At 43.0% G+C, this 12,033-nt stretch overlaps 1 pseudogene; it reads right to left on the bottom strand.

The window, feature by feature from the left end:
• On the bottom strand, positions 10,664 to 11,500 carry Gm5147 (predicted gene 5147; annotated as a pseudogene).

Below are 12,033 nucleotides of genomic sequence, written 5' to 3' on the forward strand. Positions count from 1 at the left end.
ATGGCTATCTTAGTCTTGGCTCTACCTCTAAGGATGTTTCAGGACCACTGCTGGAGCCTGGGGGTGGGGTGGGGGTGGGGGTGCTGGAAACTGTTGCAGAGGAGGTCTGGAAACTACTGCTGACCCATTGTCCTTTCCTCAGGTCAGGTGGCAGAGGGGCAGCTTCTGATGGCAGGGCAGTTTCTGACTAGCTGCCTGAAGCCTGGCTTGCTTTTGTTTTTGTGCTAGTAACTGACTTGCCTGGGTTTGCCTGGACTTGCTCAGTTCTTAGGCCCAGTCTCCTGAACTGGCAACTTAAAGCTTGTCATGGAATCAACTTAGCCTTCTCAGGGCTACATAATGGGTTCAAAGACAGCCACAGCTACATAGCTGTTGGGAAACCCTGCCTGCCGCTTAAGGTTGACATCTACCATGTCTAGATAGTTCCCCTGAGCTTGGCACAAAACGGAGGACTCCCTTTCCCAACAGGGCTGTCTCTTCTCTACCCTATCTAGAGAGTTCAACCCCCACACTCTACCTTGAATGCCATGCAATCCTGGGCAAAATTACAAGTTCAACTTCCAGGGATGCCTCTCTATGCAAATGAGGTATCCCCTCCCCAGAACCTTAAACCTCAGCCCATGAAACTTTACCCTAAGAACTCCTTCCCATTTTCCAAAATTTATATAGTCCTTGTTCACCCTGACTAAAGAGCACCATCTGTTTTGTTGACCATCTTCTAAGAAAGCTGTTTTCTAAAAGAGCTGTAACATGGAAGAGCTGTAAAACTAAAATCTTTGGAGACCTCCTACCCCCAACATTCACTGCTGACCCATATAGTCTTGACTTCCAGTCATCTTTTCTCACCCTGTGTGCACAGGGTCCCGGACACCCCAAGGGAAGAGGCAGACCTCAGGACTCTGCTCTGCTCCATCCTTCCCCATTGGTGTGCAGCAGCACCTAGACATCCCAAGGGAAGAAGCATAAAACAGCACCACACATAGGAAAACTCTCCTTTAAACAATGCCGCCCCTCCCCCAAACAAACAAGCACAGACCAAACCAAGACCAAGTAAAGTCTTGGAAGTAAGTTTCTATATTTTACGGATCTTCATATTTCTCAGTGCTCAGCTCAATGCATAAGCCCTTAACATGTCTGCTAATGAACTTATAGCCATCTTAGTTTATGTAATTACACCTAGATCACTTTTGGTGTTTCTAGCATGTATTCAAAACATGTTAAGTGATACATGACTACCCTTGGATTTTAAAATTCTCCAAAGAACAAGCCAGATGTAGTATTTGCCCAAAATGCTAGTTTGTACGCAACTCTCAGGCTAAGGGTCAGGAGGAACTAGGTAGAGATCAAGGCTAGCCTGGACTACACAGCAATATCCTGTCTCAAAACAACAAAATTCTCTAAGTGAATTTTATTTTATTTTTTAAAGATTTATTTAGTTTTATTTATATGAGTACATTGTAGCTGTCTTCAGACACACCAGAAGAGGACATCAGATCCTATTACAGATGGTTGTGAGCCACCATGTGGTTGCTGGGAATTGAACTCAGGACCTTTGGAAGAGCAGTCAGTGCTCTTTAGAATTATATTTTTTCCTTCACTGAAAATAGATTCTTTTCTTATATAATATATCCTGATTATAGTTTCCCCTCCCTCTACTCCTCCTAGTTCCACCCCACTATCTCCCCCCTCCAGATCCATTCCCTTTCTTTCTCTTACTAGAAAAGAGTTAGCTTCTAAGTGTAAAAGTAACTTTTATTCTCCAGATGTAATTGTTGTCTCAGAGGTTTACTGCTGACAAACTCACCCTTTCTAGTTCTTTCTGAACTTCAGTCTGCCTTCTCTCTCAGCCTCTGACTGAGTTGCTCCGCTTTGCCTCAAACTAACTCTGGCAATCTGTTCTAATCATCTGGCTCCTTCTCATTCTCTGGCTCACTCTGTCTTTACCTGCAATGTGTCTCTGTAAAGCTGTCCTGATAAAGCTACCTCCTCCCCTCCCCACAACCCCATGCACCTCTCTTCCCTCTCCATCCTTGTGAGAGTTGGGCATATCCTATCTCTGACGCATTCTGTCAATATTTCTCTGATTCTTTGCTTTCTCTGCACCCCAATTGGGTAAAGTTACTTTCAAACATGGCTGCCTCCTTCTACAAACTAACCTTACCTTCATTGTTAGGGATTAAAGACGTGTACTAAGGACATGTCTGTATCCTAGCTGGATCACAAAGACCTAGAAGGTCTTCAGATGTGAACCATTGCCAAAGCAGCCATATAACAATATTAAAATTAAAATTCCCCTATACCAAAACAAACATGACAAAATAAAAAATAATACGTAGCACAAACTATCATATTAAAGTTAGACATGCTAACCAACAGGAGGAAAAGAGTCCCAACAGCAGACACAATCATCAGAGACCCACCCCTTCTCACAGCCAGGAGTTCCATAAAATACTAAGCTAATGCTGTAGTATAAGAGGAGCTGCTGCAGACCCCTGTAGGCCCTGTGCTTGCTGCTCCAGTCTCTGTGAGCTCATGTGCACCTTGCTTAGTTGGTTCAGGGGGCCTTGTTCTCCTGGTGTCCTCCATTCGCTCTGCCTCTTACAATCTTTCTGACTCCTCTTCCTTGTTTGTTTTTTTCTCACCTCTGAGGGAAGGACAGCCCATTTAGATTATCTCTCTGCAAGTTTGACTATGGTCTCTACATCTGTTCCCATATGCTGCAGGAGGAAGCTTTTTTGATGATGACTGGATAAAGTACTCATACTGATCTATGAGTGCAGCAGACTATCACTAGGTGTCATCTTATTGATAGTTTTTTCATTATTTAGGCCAGTAGTATTTGGTTTTACCTTAGGTCTCTTGGTTTTGGTTACCCAAGCAGTGTCAGGTATGAGTACCTTCTTGTACAGTGGGCCTTAAGTCAAATCAGACATTGGCCTGACTACTCCCACAAGTTCTGTGCCACCGTTGTCCTAGTATATTGTGGATCAGTGTGCATGGAGGAATAAAGGGGGTGGGAGAGAACCCGTGTCCCGCCAGAGTTCTGATGTTCTGGGCAGGCAGAAATGGGGTGGGGGGTGGGAGGCGGGGAGAACTGCCACGTGCTCTCCAAGTGGCCCTCTGGGTGGGCGTCTGGCTGTGGCAAGCCACGAAAGCACAGTCCTGGGGCGGGGGCGGGGGCGGGGCGCGGTGGAGAGGGAGCAATCTGAGGTCTCTGGGCGTCAGAGGCCAGAGATGACAGGTTCTAGCTCTTGGGCATCGCAGGATATCGCTGGACACAATGGAAAAGCTGAGAACAAAGTGGGGCCCTGGGGGCATCTCAGTCAACCCTGGGGCCTAAGGGAGAAGAGGGTAGGAGGAGAGGGGGCATTGGGTGGTTCCCACATGGGCGGGTGGAGTCTAGCCAGAATACCAGGAGTTTGGGGGTGTGACTGGTAGTAATAATAAGTCTCGCTTGACCAGAAAACAGGCTGCCTTTCATAGTCCCACGGAATATTTTGCAGGCTGGATAGATTTTAGGTGAAAAGCTTTGTGGATGGTTTGGCTTCCATGTTTCTCTTTTAGTAGCCTGTGGAGTACTTTCCAACACCTAAAAATCTAGAACATAGGGGTGAACACTCCATACAGGCACCAGCTTGACTTCTCTGTATTCAATGAGTTGTGTGGGTGTTGTCCTCAGCAATGAGGTCCCTGCTGTCAGTTTGCAAAGAGGAACTCTTTGTCTTAGCAGAAGCCTGTGTTGTTTGGGGATTTCCATGGAACCCCCTTGGCCAGCAACTCAATTGAATGTAACCCCAGTCCCATCACTGGAAGTGGTACCTAGCTATAAGAGACAGCCTATAGAGACTGTAAGAGACTATAGAGACTCCATAGTCCCCATTATTAGGATCACTCATTAGGATCACCTTCATAGATTCCAGGAAGTTTACACTGCACTGGGTTTCCACACTACCCCTCAGCGTCTCCCCAGTTCCAGCCATCTCTCTCCAAACTCTCTCCCTCCATCCATCTCACCACAAACATGATCCCTCTTCCATCATTCCCTACCCCAGTCTGCTATAAAATCTATTCTCTTTCCTGTCTTAAGGGAGATCTACATGTTCCCCCTTAGGTCCCCCCTCTTTATCTAACTTCGCTGGATCTATGAATTGTAACTTGGTTGTCATTTTCTTAACTGCTAATATCCACTTACAAGTGAATACATACCATACTTGTCTTTCTGGTTTGTGGTTATCTCACTCAGGATAATTGTTTTCTCCAGTTTCATCCATTTGCCTGCAAAGTTCATGATGTCATTGTTTTTAAACAGCTAAGTAATACTTCATTGTGTAAATGTACCACAGTCTCTATTCATTCTTCTGTTGAGGGGCAATCTAGGTTGTTTCCAGTTTCTGGCTATTATGACTAAGGTTACAATGTCCATGGTTGAGCAAGTGTTCTTGTGGTAGGATGGAGCGTCCTTTGGGTAAATCCCCAAAAGTAGTATAGCTGGATCTTGAGATAGATCAATTCACAACTTTTTGAAAAACTATTCTGATTTTCACAGTGGCTGTACTAGTTTGCACTTCCACCAGCAATGGAGAAGTGTTCCCTTTGCTCCACATCCTCTCTAGCATGAGCTATCCCTTGCTTTTGATCTTAGCCCTTCTGAAAGGTGTGACATGCACTCTCAGTCATTTTGAATTTGCATTTTCATGATGGCTAAGGATGCTGGACATTTTTTTGTTTGTTTGTTTTTGTTTTTTGAGACAGAGTTTCTTTGTATAGCCCTGGCTGTCCTGCAACTCACTTTGTAGACCAGGCTGGCCTCGAACTCAGAAATCTGCCTGCCTCTGCCTCCCAAGTGCTGGGGTTAAAGGCGTGCACCACCATGCTCCCAGCATGTCTAAGTCTTCAATTTGAGTCTATTGACTAACGTGTCTGTTTTTGTGCCAATACCATGAGGTTTTTATTACGATATCTCAGTAATACAACTTGAAATTGAAAATGGTAAGTTTGGCTGGAGAGACGGCTCAGTGGTTAGAGTACTGATTGCTCTTCCAGAGATCCTGAGTTCAATTCCCAGCAAGCCCATGGTGGCTCACAACCATCTATAATGGGATCTGATACCCTCTTCTGGTGTGTCTGAAGACAGCTACAGTGTTGTGTCCAGCTAGCAGAACACATGTCTGGGTTCTAGCCTGGAAAGGCATCTTGGAAACCTGGAAGAGAAGAGGGGCAAGGCAGCGCGAGAGAAAGATGCAGCTAAGACAGTCATCCTGATCAAAGCTCAATTTTACTATTCCGACACTCAGTTATGAAGGAGGGAGAAGGGCCCGATTCCCACCAAATAATCCTGGAGTCCAGTAGCAGGGTGACCACATGTATGGCTCCAGAACAGCAAAGCGGCAGGTTCGAGCTGTGGGTGTGGCAGAACAATTGAGCGGCAAGTTCCACCCCTGAGCAAGCAGGTTTCAGGCTGGGGAGGGGAGGCTACACTACAGTGTACTCATATAAATAAAATAAATAATTTTTAAAAAAGGGAAATGGTACCCTCCAGCAAGTCTTTATTGTTCAGGATTTTAGCTATCCTGGGTTCTCTTCTTTTCTTTTCTCTCTTCTCTTCTCTTCTCTTCTCTTCTCTTCTCTTCTCTTCTCTTCTCTTCTCTTCTCTTCTCTTCTCCTCTCCTCTCCTCTCCTCTCCTCTCCTCTCCTCTCCTCTCCTCTCCTCTCCTCTCCTCTCCTCTCTTCTCTTCTCTTCTCTTCTCTTCCATTTTGTCATAGTGTGCTTTATTCTTTCATCAACATCTTTATGGTGAGCTCAATTTTTATATGTGTAAACTTTTTAAAATTAAATTTATGTGCTCAGGGGACTGTGTGCTACTCACCTCTGCAGGCTGTCCCAGGCAGTCCTGCTGGGGTTGGTCAGATCCAACTAAGATGGGTGATCCAGTAGAGTTCCATGATGGCTAGTTTTAGGGCCCCCAAAGGTTTCTATGGGGAGACAGGATGCTCTTGGAGTCCCACAGGTCTCTTCTAGACTGTGGAGGAAGGCAAGAGCTAGACAATGGTGCTCTGGGGATTACACTTGCCCTGGGTTTTTTCTTTTTTTCTTTTTTTTTTTTTTAAAGATTTATTTTTATTTATTATATGTAAGTACACTGTAGCTGTCCTCAGACACACCAGAAGAGGGAGTCAGATCTCGTTACGGATGGTTGTGAGCCACCATGTGGTTGCTGGGATTTGAACTCTGGACCTTTGGAAGAGCAGTCAGGTGCTCTTACCCACTGAGCCATCTCACCAGCCCTTTTTTTTTTTTTTTTTTAAAGATGTATTTATTTATTATATGTAAGTACACTGTAGCTGTCTTCAGACACTCCAGAAGAGGGCGTCAGATCTTGTTACAGATGGTTGTGAGCCACCATGTGGTTGCTGGGATTTGAACTCCAGACCTTCCGGAAGAGCAGTCGAGTGCTCTTACCTACTGAGCCATCTCACCAGCCCCCTGGGTTTTTTCTTTTTGCAAATGAAGTGGAGAATTGTCCTTTCAAGATCTGTAAAAATTTGTGTTGGACTTTTGATGGGAATTGCATTGAATCTGTGGATTGTTTTTAGTAGGAAGGCCATTTTTACCATTAATATTTCTGATCCATGAGCATGGGAGATCTTTCCATCTTTTGATATCTTCTTCAATTTCTTCAAAGATTTACAGTTTTTATAATACAAGTCTTTCACTTGCCTGGTTAAAGTTATCTCAAGGTATTTATTATTATTATTATTTGAGTCTATTATGAAGGGTGTTGTTTCCCTGATTTCTTTTTCAGTTTGTCATTTGTACATAGGAAGACTACTGACTTTTTAATATTGTATCCAGGTCCTCTGTTAAAAAATATTTATCAGTTGTAGGTGTTCCCTGGTGGAATTTTTTAAGGGTTGCTTGTACATAGTATTATATCATCTGCAAATGATGATATTTTGACTTCTTCCTTCCCAGTTTGTATTCCCTTGTTCTCCTTCAGTTGTCTTATTGCTCTAGCTAGAACTTTAAGTACTATATTGAATAGATATGCTATGCTTCCTATCATGATGATAATGGGACAAATCTCTGAAACTGTAAGCCAGTTCCAATTAAATGTTTTCTTTTATAAGAGTAGCCTTGGTCATGGTGTCTCTTTATAGCAATGAAACTAAGACAGAAGTTGGTTCCAGAGACTGGGGTATTGTTGTGATAGGCCTGACCATGTTTTTGTTTGGAGGAGTGTGGATTTTGGTACTTTGGATTTGGAAAGCAGTGGAATGCTCTAAGTGGGGCTTAATGGGCCATCTTAGTAGGAATATGGAAGACTTGAACTATGGGAGTCTGGCTCAAGATGTTTCAGAGTATAAGAATTTTGGTATGTTGCCTGGAGATCACTCTTATACTGTTTTGGTGAAAAATGTGGCTGCTTTTTGCCCTTGTCTGAAGAGTCTGCCTGAGACTATGATGAAGAAATTCAGATTAATTGCCGGTACCATGGGGTGATTACCAAGAACAGCAGCAGCAGTGGAGTAGAGTAAGCTAGAGCCTAGAGTACCAGAGAGGGCAAAGCTGGAGAAGGGACCCAAGCCCTTTCGAGGAGCCCTGAAGATCATGTGTGGACCCCAGACATTGGAACAAAAAGCTGTAAAGTTGAAAGTGCCTTGGAGACCCCAATATGTTAGTGATTCCAGAGCTGTGGGATATCTACCAGGGAAAGCTGCTAGTGGAAGTAGCCCAAGAGAAAGAATTGTGTTATAATCATCAAAACTGAAAGGAGTTGAAGATCTGAAGACACTTTGACACCAGACATGACACCAGCTGCAGAGTTCAGAGTGTGCCTAGCTCATTTTCTATCTTGGTTTTGTCCAGTATTTCCTCACTATGTTTTTTTGGAATGGTAATGTATATTCTATGTTATTGGAAGTTTGTGGTCTGCTTTTGATTTTGATTTTATAGGGGACTACAGTTGTATGACTCTCAGAAGAGACTTTGAACTTTGGATTGTTAAACTTTATTGAGACTGTGATATGCCTGGAGCCATCTAGGAAAGGATAAGGCTAGCAAGTAACCTTCCTGGAGGTGGTCCACCATTTTTGCGTTGTCTGTAAAGGGTGAGTTCTAAGAGGCAAGGCCCTAAGAGACTTTGTCCCAGAATTGTTTCTTGCAGCTTCCTGTCACTTTTCTGTCTTTTTACATATCCTAATGATTCCTGGGCATCAGCCCACCCAATTGAGCAAACTTCCTGCATAAAGATCAACATAAAGATGAACTTTCATGAATTAATACTGTTTAGATGAATTAGTGATTTTTATAGAATTCCTGATTTGATTCACATAATCTTAGGAAGAAATCTTTAAAAGGTGGTTTTAGTTGTTTTGCTAGAAAGATGTAATAAAGTTAGAATCAAGAATAGAATATGCCCACTCCTCACAAATATTAAGTAAAGGCTGCATAGTAAGAAATACAATGAATTTTCCTACCAAAAGGAGATACAGGGTTGGGACAAATTTGTGTTCAAGGAAAAACATTCAGGTCCAAGAAGCCATAAGTATGCACTATATGATAAAGCAAGGCCATGTAAAAACTGTTGCTTTGAACTTATAATGAGATTACAGTATGAAACATTGCTTTGTTATTGATATCTTTCTGAAACTCTTTTATGTAACATTTCATCTATGAGATAATTTTTTCTTACATAGAAAACTTGTTAACAAACTATTAAAAGGCTGATAGCAACAGAGGTGGCATAGCCATTTTCTGCTTCACCTGGGGTGTCTGTTATTTGTGTGAGTGGCTTCTTTCCTTTCCTATCTTTTCCCTCTGGTTCAAAAGAGTTACCAAGCTCAGAACCTCAAGCCTGGCCAGCAAGGAATTCCTGGCTGGCTCACCAGAGAAAAGAGCACTAGCAATAAATCCTTTTTGTAGTTCTCCAGCACTTATTTAAGCAACAAAGAGTTACATTTCATCAACACTAATTCAAGCACAAAGAGTTAAGTTTCCCCAGTGTTTATTCAAGCATAGAGAGTGAAAGAGAAAAGAAGCTGGGGGTTTTCAGCCATAGAATGATCAAGAGAGTGTTAAGTTTCCAGAAGCCACCAGCTTCTAGCCCCCAGTACAATTAGGGAGAGTTCCAAGGCTGGAGATCATTAGTCTTTTGGCTTTCATGCAACTCTGTGTTTCACCTCAGCTCCAAACCCCAAGAGGCTGGGGCTGGCCCCGGGCAGTGACAGACCATGGGGAGTTTTGAAATTAGACTAAATGTATTTTGCATTATGCTATGGCTATGTATAGACTCATGTATTTGAACAAGCTTATGTGGGCCAAGTAGTAGAATATGGTGGTTTGAATATGCTTGGCCCATGGGAAGTGGCACTATTAAGACGTGTGGCCTTGTTGGAATAGATGTTACCTTGTTGGAGAAAGTATGTCATGGTGTAGGTGGGCTTTGAGAGCTCCTTATACTCTAGCTCTGCCCAATGAGGAAGAGACCCTCCTTCTAGCTGCCTGTGGAAGATAGTCTCCTCCTGGCTGCCTTCAGGTCAAGAGTCAGAAATCTTGGCTCCTCCAGCAGCATGTCTGCCTGCGTGATGCCATGCTTCTGTCATAACGATAATGGACTGAACTTCTAAAATCTAAGCCAGCTCCAGCTAAGTAATTTCCTTCATAAGAGTTGGCTTGGGCCAGATTGGTGGCGCAGGCCTTTAATCCCAGCACTCGGGAGGCAGAGGCAGGCAGATTTTTGAGTTCAAGGCCAGCCTGGTCTACAAAGTGAATTCCAGGACAGCCAGGGCTATCTATACAGAGAAACCCTGTCTCATAAAAACAAAAACAAAAAACAAACAAACAAAAAACAAAACAAAACAAAACCCCCCCAAAAAAACAAAAAACAAGAGTTGGCTTGGTCATGGTGTCTCTTCATCACAATGAAACCTAAACTAAGATTGTGTGTGAGGGTAATTAATTATATGATTTAGGCTGTAGAACTGTTTCTTTTACAAATTTGGGTGCCCTTATGTTTAGGGGCATAGGTATTAAGAATAGAAATGTCTTCTTGCTTTTTTTTTCCCTTTGATGAGTATGTAGTATCTTTCCTTATTTCTTCTGATTAGTTTTGGTTTGAAGTCTATTTTCTTAGATATTAAAATGGCTACAACAGCTTGCTTCTTAGGTCCATTTGCTTGGAAAAATCTTTTTCCAACTCCTATGAGATAATGTCTATCACTGATATTATAAGGTTTGTTTCTTGGATGCAGCAGAGGGATGGATCCTGTTCTCACACTCATTCTGTTAGTCTGTGTCTTTTTATTGGGACTTGACCAATGAGTATTGATTCCGGCTATTTCATTGTTGTAGTAGTTGGTGTTAGTGGTCATGGTGGTGATGCTGTGTGTGTGTGTGTGTGTTTCTCTCCTTTGATTTTTTTTTTGAAGATAATTTTGTAATTATATTTATGTATAGAAAACTTAGTGTAGCTGGGCGTGGTGGTGCACGCCTTTAATCCCAGCACTCAGGAGGCAGAGGCAGGCAGATTTCTGAGTTCGAGGCCAGCCTGGTCTACAGAGTGAGTTCCAGGACAGCCAGGGCTACACAGAGAAACCCTGTCTCGAAAAACCAAAAAAAAAAAAAAAAAAAAAAAAAAAAAAAAAAAAAAAAAAGAAAAAGAAAAGAAAACTTAGTGTACATTTAATCCAATTTAGTGGCAAGTTCTTTAGTCTTTGCTTTTTCCAGCTTGGCAATGCGAGCCACAGACTTAGGACCCAGGACGTTGCCTCCCCAGTGGCAATGGATCTTGTCATATCGGTCATTATAATTGGTCCTAATAGCTTCCACCAGCTTAGCCAGAGCACCCTTGTCTTCCGAGTTAACCTGTGTGAAGGCAACAGTGGTACATGCCTTTCTGTGGACCAGGTGCCCCAGCCTGGCCTTTCCCTTGATGATGCAGTAGGGCACCTCTATCTTTCGACACAGGGCAGGCAGGAAAACCACCAGCTCAATGGATGGGGTCTAGATCATGGGCAATCAGCACCAGCTGAACCTTCTTGTTCTCCACCAAGGTGGTGACAGTATTGACTCCTGTTCCGAGGACAGGTGGTCTCTTAGTTGGGACGTCACCTTTGCCAGAAGCTTTCTTCTCAGCACGGGCCAGTAGCCTTTGCTTTTTCTCTTGCTTTGTCTCTGGCCTGTACTTGTGGGCAAGCTTAAGCAGCTGAGTAGCTGTTTGCCTGTCCAGTGCCTCGGTGAACTGGTTAATGGCAGGAGATACTTTGAGCCACTTATAGAGGCTGACTCTTTACCGCTGTAGCCTGATGTAGCGGGGCCATTTGACGAAGCGTGTTAGATCTCTTTTGGGCTGGATGTCCTGCCCAATGCCAAAGTTCTTGGGCCTTTTCTCAAACAAAGGATTGAACACCTTTTTGACCTCCTGTGATGACAGCAGGGGCCAGGGCCACCTTCTTCTCCTTGGCCTTCTTTCCCTTAGGCATCTTGCTTGGCTGGTGGAGAGAGTCTCCTTTGATTTTTGGGGTCTGGGGTTTTTTATTTTCTGTGATTCCATGAGTGTAGTTAACCTCCTTAGGTTGGAGTTTTCTTTATATACCTTGTGTAGGGTCAGTTTGTAGATAGATATTGTTTAAATTTGACTTTATCGTGAAATATCTTATTTTCTCCATTCATGGTCTTTGAGAATTTTGTTGGGTTTAGAAGTCTGTGCTGGCATCTGTGGTCTTAGAGTCTGTTGCGTATTGTCCAGGTCCTTCAGGCTTTTGGAATTTCCATTAAGAAGTCAGGTAATTCTAATAAGTCTGCTTTAGTATGTTACTTGGCCTTTTTCCTTTGCATCTGTTATCATTCTTTTTCTTTTTTGAATGTTTGGTATTTTGATTATTATGTGGCAAGTGGACTTTATTTTCTGGTCCAGTCAACTTGATATTCTGTATGCTTCCTGTACCTTGATAGGCATCTCTTTCTTTAGATTAGAAAAATTTTCTTCTATGATTTTATTGAAAATATTTCCTGGGCCTTTGAGCTGGAATTCT

The sequence above is a fragment of the Mus musculus genome, chromosome 1, assembly GCF_000001635.26.
Source record: "Mus musculus strain C57BL/6J chromosome 1, GRCm38.p6 C57BL/6J".
In the NCBI taxonomy this organism is placed as follows: Eukaryota; Metazoa; Chordata; class Mammalia; order Rodentia; family Muridae; genus Mus; species Mus musculus.